This window comes from Marmota marmota, unplaced genomic scaffold, assembly GCF_001458135.2.
Source record: "Marmota marmota marmota unplaced genomic scaffold, marMar, whole genome shotgun sequence".
In the NCBI taxonomy this organism is placed as follows: domain Eukaryota; kingdom Metazoa; phylum Chordata; class Mammalia; order Rodentia; family Sciuridae; genus Marmota; species Marmota marmota.
This window is the reverse complement of record NW_026000016.1, coordinates 43,893,043-43,900,806: the sequence shown is the minus strand read 5'-3', so window position 1 is coordinate 43,900,806 and position 7,764 is coordinate 43,893,043. Positions and strand designations below refer to the sequence as shown.

The 7,764-nt window shown below is 38.5% G+C and overlaps 1 long non-coding RNA gene across 2 annotated transcripts; it reads right to left on the bottom strand.

The window, feature by feature from the left end:
- Positions 1–242: 242 nt before the first annotated feature.
- Positions 243–1,879, bottom strand: LOC125618523. 2 transcript variants are annotated; one of them, XR_007349860.1, is made up of 2 exons: positions 1,494–1,879; positions 243–593 (listed from the first exon to the last, which is right to left on the bottom strand). It is a non-coding gene; the product is annotated as an uncharacterized LOC125618523 (long non-coding RNA). The 2 variants fall into 2 exon arrangements; XR_007349861.1 differs by having other exon boundaries at positions 243–561.
- Between the last annotated feature and the right edge of the window lie 5,885 nt (positions 1,880–7,764).

The following is a 7,764-nucleotide window of genomic DNA, read 5'->3' as shown; positions in this document are numbered from 1 at the left end:
CTGCTGCCAGCCGGAGCTGAGCGCGGCACGTAGCACGGTCCACCCCCCCGCGCGCGCGCGCGAGCCCCAAGCGCGCTTCTCCGCGTGCGCGCGCCGTCCCGTCTGCGGCTGGAGCGCGCTCTCGGTGCGAGCCCGAGTTGTCCCATCTGATTCACGCAGAGCGCGGTTCCCTGCAGCAGAGACTCCGGTCGGTGCACTGTGGCGGTTTTGCCCGAAGAGAACGATTTGAAATCGTTTTTTTCCCTTCTTTCCCAGCTCCTCTGTTGTGCGTATTTTCTTTGCTATTTGCAGAGCAGTTAGTTCTCTGTTGCACTCTGCTTGCTTTCCCCGTGTTTCTTTTTCGTTCAGTACAGAATGTTTTTTGGGAAACATTTCCTCAACTGATATACTTTAGGGTGTAGTCGGCCCATAAATAAAGCAATCACGGCATTCGGTGGAGTCAGCTGGCTACCCCGGGGGAAAGAGGAAAAGCTTGATTTTTCCTTCTTGTTCCAATGAAGCTGGAACTCAGAGCTCTTGCCAGGCCCCTGGGAGTTCGGAGGGAAATTCCAGTCCGAAAGCCTAAGAAAGCATTTCAAGACAAGGCACAAGTCCTTCAGCAGCCAGAGGAAAGGAAGAAGGGCATGATTGCCATCAGACTAGTAACCACAGGCCACTGGAAATCACTTCCCTCTAGAACTTGACTTTTAGGGTTAATTCAATGTAGTCTTGCGGTAAAATTAACAAGTTTGTGACTTTTTTTTTTTTTAATGAAAAAGAGCTTTATGGGCTGGGGACATAGCTCAATGGTAGAACACTTGCTAGCATGCTCAAGGCCTTGGCTTCAAACTCCAACACCCACCCTCCCCACACCCCACCCCAAAAGCTATATGTACTTATTTCTGTTTATGAAGACAAGACATGCTCATTATTAGGAAAAAAAAAAAAAGAAGAAGAAAGAAACATTGGCTTAACTTCTAATTGTTTTCTTCAATTTGTTTCCTTGTATAACTTTCTTTTGCTGGGAAAATAAATAAAAATATTTTGACAGTATCTATAATGAATGCAACACCATAATGCCCTGTAACTGGAAATGTCACAAATATTGGAAAAGTCTCTGTTAAGATAATTTGACCAATGGACACTCAGTGTGATTAACTGGTTTCAGATTGTTCAAATTTGAAGTTATTATGTTTGCTTAAAAATTACCAGAAAATGTTAAGCTTGAAATTGATAGATTATGAATTTTCTGGCTGTTCTAGGCTAATAGAATAAAGTCCCCAAACAACGGATGTAATAAATAATCTATATTGAAATGTCTGTTTGCTTTTTGTTTTGAACTGTAAGAAAGATAAATGTGTGATATATGCATTGGCTTATTTTATGTGCATTTAATAAACACAATAGGAGAAACAGAGATTTAAAACACCAAATCCATCAATGAAGTTGAATTACATGTATTATTGTACTAGCAGAATAATAACCAGATGATAAATAGGCAACTTTCTACTTACCAATAGGTGTAAGTCCATGCTTTAGAGATTCTGGTAAATCCCCAGGATCCAAATTAGAAGACATTTTTAGTGAAATTATAGGCAGTCCTTTGGCTTAAGGCAGAAATCATCGAGCCCAAGAAAAAGTGCAGTTTGTCATATTTTGTGACCTTGGGAAGGACACATCAGACTACAGTAGTCCTTATTCCCTTAGTGAAAGTTAAGAAAAAAGGAAAAAAAAATCCAGAATTCAGAAAGTTACAAGCAGGTCTTTCCCTGGACTCTGTACTTTTTCCAACATTAGTGACCCGCTGTAAACCATGTATCCAGTTTCATGATGGTTTCTAATCAGAAGAATGGAAACTTTCGATAGGCTTTGACTGATCACATGACTCCATGCAGGTTGATAAGAGGACCCTGTTATAAAGTGACAGCAAAAGAGATAAGAACTCTTGGCAGATAATGGCAAAGAAATGATTAACTCAGAAGAGGAGGGGTGATATGCTGCACAGAGAGTGGAAAGTTGTAAAACTGAAGGGTCAGAAGATCATACTTAGTGGATAAAACTCCAAACCAGCTTAAATCCACTAACTAAGCTTAGGCTTGTGACATACCCTCTTGATGTCATCGCTTCTTTGCAGAGCTCTTCTGACCTCTGTAAATACATTTTAGGTGATAACATTGGTAGACATTAATTCTTTAAGTGATGACTGCAAATATGATCGACACTTTGAAACACTACAGGTAGCATTTTTAAGCTTATGGTCATTTATTTATTCATGTCTTGTTAACTTTTTAAAAAAAGTCATTCTTACTCATTAGATGGGGAGTTAATCTTAGCATGTTTGTAGCTAGATCATTTGGTTAAAAGGGCAATCTATATTTTTTTAACCCCATTATAAAGTAAAGCTTATACTTTGAGAGAAATGCTGGCAAAATGAAGACTTTGCAGGACATTTTCTTTTCCTTTTTTTTTTTTTTCTTTTTTCCAGTACCAGGGATTGAACCCAGGGGCACTACACCACTGAGATACATCTCAAGATAAGGTCTCACTATGTTGTCCAGGCTCGCCTTGTACTGCTACCCTCCTGCCTCAGCGTCCTAAGTAGCTGGGATTACAGGTGTGCACCACCATGCCCAGCCAAAATCTGGATTATTAGAGCAATGCACATTGTGGGACAGTTTGTTATTTTTCTTGTTTGTTTTGAGTTTGTCCCTCTCCCCTCTGCTTCATGGCCAGAGATTCTATTTGGAAAAACCAAAATGTTTCTGTAGTTTTTTTTTTTTTCCCCGTTTAAAATTGTATTCTTTTAAGTATTAGATTTGACTGCGAATAATAGAAAAACCAGAGCAATTATGTTCTAAACAAGAATGCTTATTTCTCTTTTACAAAGGAGGTGCAGAGACAGGCATGGTGTGGAGGGGCATGCCTCTAATCCCAGTGATTTGGTTGGCTGAGGCAGGAGGATGGTAAATTCAAGACCAGCCTCAGCAATTTAAACAAGACCCTGTCTCAAAATAACAAGGGCTGGGGATATAGGTCAGGGTAAAGTGCCCCTGGGTTCAATTCCCAGAACCAAAACAAACAAACTAAAAACCAAAACCCAAAACAACAACAACAACAACAACAACAACAAATCAGAGGTAGGCAATTTAGCCATGGAAAATGATTCTACAAAGTTGTCTGGGACCTGAGTTCCTTCCATTTTAGTAGTCTTTCTTTTCACTATTAGGAAACAGGAGGAGGAGGAGAGGAGGTCTGCTCTTTTTTAGGCCCACTTTCTCAAAGCAGCATGTAAACACTTTGCTTACAGAAGACTAGGCAGAACTTAGAACCACACCTACATTTAGATGCAAAGGAGGGTCCAAAGGGAAGTATTTTAGTTGAGTAGTTAAACATGTATTCCAATAAAAAAAGATTGTGTAATTACAGTAATTCTGGTTGGTTCTTTGCTACTATGTCTTTGAACAATCAAAAAATAACATGACACATTACTAGAAATTTACCCATATACATGATACAGGACATATAACTCTGAGAAATAATTGTTCTCTTAAAAATTACTCAGGACTCAAAAAAGTTTTTGTTTATGTGAATTATATCTATTCATATTTACTGTGTTAGAAGTTAAATTTGAAGATGCTAGGGGTGTTATTCAGTGGTAGAGCACATACTTAGCATGTACAATGCCTGGGATTTAATCCCCTGTACCCCAAAAGGGAGAGAGAGACAGAGACAGAGAGAGGGAGAGAAGAAAACAGACAAAAAGAAAAATAGAAAAGAACTTAAAATTGAGAAACTTTAAAATATTTATTGCTTATAAATTTTTTATTTTACTTATAGAAAACAATAGCTGGGTGTGGTAGTGCATGTCTGTAATTCCAGAGGTCTGGGAGGCTGAGGCAGGAGGATTGTGAGTTCAAAGCCAGCCTCAGCAACTTATGGAGGCCCTAAGCAACTCAGTGAGATCCTATATCAAAATAAAAAATAAAAATCAGGCTGAGGATATGACTCAGTGATTAAGTGTCCCTGGGTTCAACCCCTGGTAGAAAGAAAGGAAGGAAGGAAGAAAACAAGAGCAAACCTATTATATATTAGTACAAATAGCATATGAAGTTCAAAAGGGAGGAGTATTATAATAGCTTTTCCTGATAATCAGGGATTTTTTTATACCAAAATTCCCCAAGTTGTATCATTTTAAAGATTATTTGAAATATGGTCTCTGAAACCATATCAGTGAACTTTATTACATTAAAATTCATTGGTCTATTTTGTGCTCCAAATCCATCTTTTACATGTGCATGGTTTTGTAACATCATACATTAATAATTTGGAAGATAGAAGTTCCTTGAGTTTTGCAGATTTTTCCAAATGTTGATGCATTTCATCATACAAAATTAAGAAATTCACCAGGCACAGGGGCACAGGCCTGTAATTCCAGAGATTTGGGAGGCTGAGGCAAGAGGATCTCAAGTTCAAAGCTGACCTCAGCAGCTTAATGAGGCCCTAAGCAACTTAGCAAGACCCTGTTTCAAAATAAAAAATAAAAGGACTGGGGATGTGGCTCAGTGGGAAAAATGCCCCTGAGTTCAACCCCCAGTGCCAAAATAAATAAATAAATAAAAATAAACAAATATTTAAAAAAATAAAAAATCATATTTACTAATATCACCACTGATCTCATCAGAGTCCCAAACACTGGGAAGATCTCAAAATCATAGTGGCAGATACAAGTTTTCCAAGATCCAAAAGCTCGAATTTTATCATCCAAAAGCACTGTCAGAGCCGGCCTATTATCCCAAACTACTGAGAAGACTGAGGCAACAGGATCTCAAGTTCAAGGCCAGCCTGGGCAACTTAGTGAATACCTGTATATAATATCTGTATCCAAATAAATAAATAAATAAAAGAAAAAAGAAAAGAAAGAAAGGAAGGAAGGAAGGAAGGAAGGAAGGAAGGAANCTCCCTCCCTTCCTTCCTTCCTTCCTTTGCAGTACAAGGGATTGAACTCAGGGCTTCCTACATGCTAGGCATGTATTCTACTCCTGAGCTACATCCCAGCCCTGATCATCCATTCTCTCTCTCTCTCTCTCTCTTTTTTTTTTGCATCCAGGGGTGCTTAACTACTGAAACACACCCCCAATCTTCTTTTGTATTTTATTTAGAGACAGGGTCTCTGAGTTGCTTAGTGCCTCTTTTTTTTTTTTCTTTTTTTTTGCTGAGACTGGCTTTGAACTCGCGATCCTCCTACCTCAGCCTCCTGAGCCACTGGGATTACAGAGGTAAGCGACTGCGCCCAGCTTGGTCAGTCACTCTTAAAATGTTCAAATGCTATTGCATGAAAACAGCAGTGAGATCTGCTCACAGCTCAAACAACTGTGTCAGTGATTTTCTTAGAGGGCAGCCATCATGCTTGGCTGTAATCATTCAATGATACTGAAGAGCTTTGAAGGACAATGGAAGGCAATGTAACTAGGGAAAAATTTAATTCTTATGGTTTAGCTTGATGAGAGTGTGTTTTGCTTTATAAAATAACTGTTCTTGAAGCCTAGTGTATTAATTTTGGAAAACCACATCTCTATTTTGAATGCACTTGCTGATGTTCTAGTTAGAGAACATGGCATTTAGGATTTTTATAATACATAATTGGTCTGTGTTTAAAATAAACTCTCATCTTTATATTTTTTGAAATTGGGGTAAGAAATCAGAATCGGATTAAATGGATTGCATCATCTTTGTTAAAGATTGTGAGTCATTTTTTCCTCCTAGGATGTTGAAAGGAGGCATATTGAGATTTCTTTGTTTACGGAAACTTTACCCAGTCTTATTAGGGTCAGTGTCCTGCCATGCTACTCATGCTCAGAAGAGATTTGCAGAACATGGGTAGCTGGATTCTTACCACCGAAACCCACCGTTTTGGCCACTATTATGGCTTTTCACCTCTTTGCAATAAATGTCAAGATTAAAAATGCACCTGACCATACCTAAGAGATGCCTTCTTTGTTGCTTGTAAGACTAATTCCTGGATAAACAGTTTTATTTATTTACTTTAGGACAAAATGTTAGCAAACTTCAGAATTTTCCTTTGACTTTTGAATCTGTTGATAGAAGGACTTGGGGCTTGTTGGGGGCAATACTAAAACAAATGTACCCCTACCCCAGGACCCAAAGCTGAATGAACAGGAAAGTAGCTGTCTAGCCCCTTAAGGAACACATTATAATGCAATTACCTTAGTTTAAATTGCAATGTTAGTGAGCTTAAAGTTTTAAATCCTATGCAGGAAAAAGTTTTTCAAAGGAAAAAAACTATAGTATTTGTAAGATCAGAGAGACACCTACTAGCTCTGGCCAGGACCCCTGAAATTATGCCTTAATTAGGAAGGGATCAGTGTGTGATACTTATTGTGCAGTTAATAAAGAGGGAAGGGACTTTTCCTAAAATTTCATATAGATAAGGATACTGGATAAATTAGAACATACATTTATACTATTACATCTACCGATGTTAAATTTAAATTTTTTTTTTTTTTTGGTACTGGGGATTGAACCCGGGATGCTTTATCACGGAGCCACATTTTCAGCCCTTTTTACTTTTTATTTTGAGACAGAGTCTCACTAAGTTGCTTATGGCCTTGCTAAATATGGATTCAACTTGCAATCGTCCTGCCCCAGCCTCCCAAGTTGCTGGGTTTACAGGCGCTTGCCACTGTGCCCAGCTAAAATGTGTTTTATTGTTTTGGTTATGGAAGAGAATTTGCATCTATAGTAAATAAAACATGTATATATATTTTCAAGCCTTTATTGATTTTAAATAATATTAATATTGAACCCTCTTTTAAATGAGGCATATGGGGTATGTATGTATGTGTACACATGATTTCTAACTCAACATATGAGCATTTATTGTAATGAAATTTCACACATAATATAAAAGAATTAGCAGTTATTGTTCAAAGGTTCATGTTACTTTTTTTTTTTTTAATTTTTATTTTTTGGTGCTGGGGATTGAACCCAGGGGTGTTTTAATACTGAGGCACAACCCTTTTTATTTTTCATTTTAAGACAGAGTCTTGCTAAGTTGCCCAGACTGGCCTTGAACTTGTGATCCTCCTGCTGTGCCCAGCCATGTCAAAGAATTTTTGAATCATTTTTTAAACTTTATTTTTATCTCTGGTTGCATCATATTTTATCTCTGGTTGCATCATATTTTCTCTCTTGCCCCACTTCATTTTACTTGAAATGTTGGAATATGGCATCGGCAGGGAAGTGAGAACACAGAAAGTCCTCTCCCCTCTCCTCTGAGCTGTCCACTGGGCTGCTGGCCCTGCGCTCTGTCCAGTACAGACTTACTCAGCCACGTTTGGGTGGCGTGGGGTCTGGGTGACCCCTGGAAGGCAGAGTCAGAAGTGCTTGTGGCCATAACTTGGTCCAGATGAGTGTTGAAATATCCCTAGTTAGATGTCCACGTGGCCTTACGAAGGTGATATTTTGTAGAGGAGACCTGCTTGTGGCAGGTGAGTAGTTTAAAACTGGCGCTGGTTCACACCAAGTGAGATAACTGTTAACCCTGGTTGTGGGCAGAGCCAGGTAAGCATGCTGTTTTTCCTTTAGGTTTTGTCGTTGTGTACACATAACCCACGTGATCTCTTTAGTATTCATTAACACTGTATTAGCTATTCTTTATTTCAATTAATTTTTCTTTTAAATATATGGTATATTTTTAAATGTGATGATGATGATTATTTTTATTTTTGTGGTCCTGGGGATTGAACCCAGGAGCAGTTTACCACT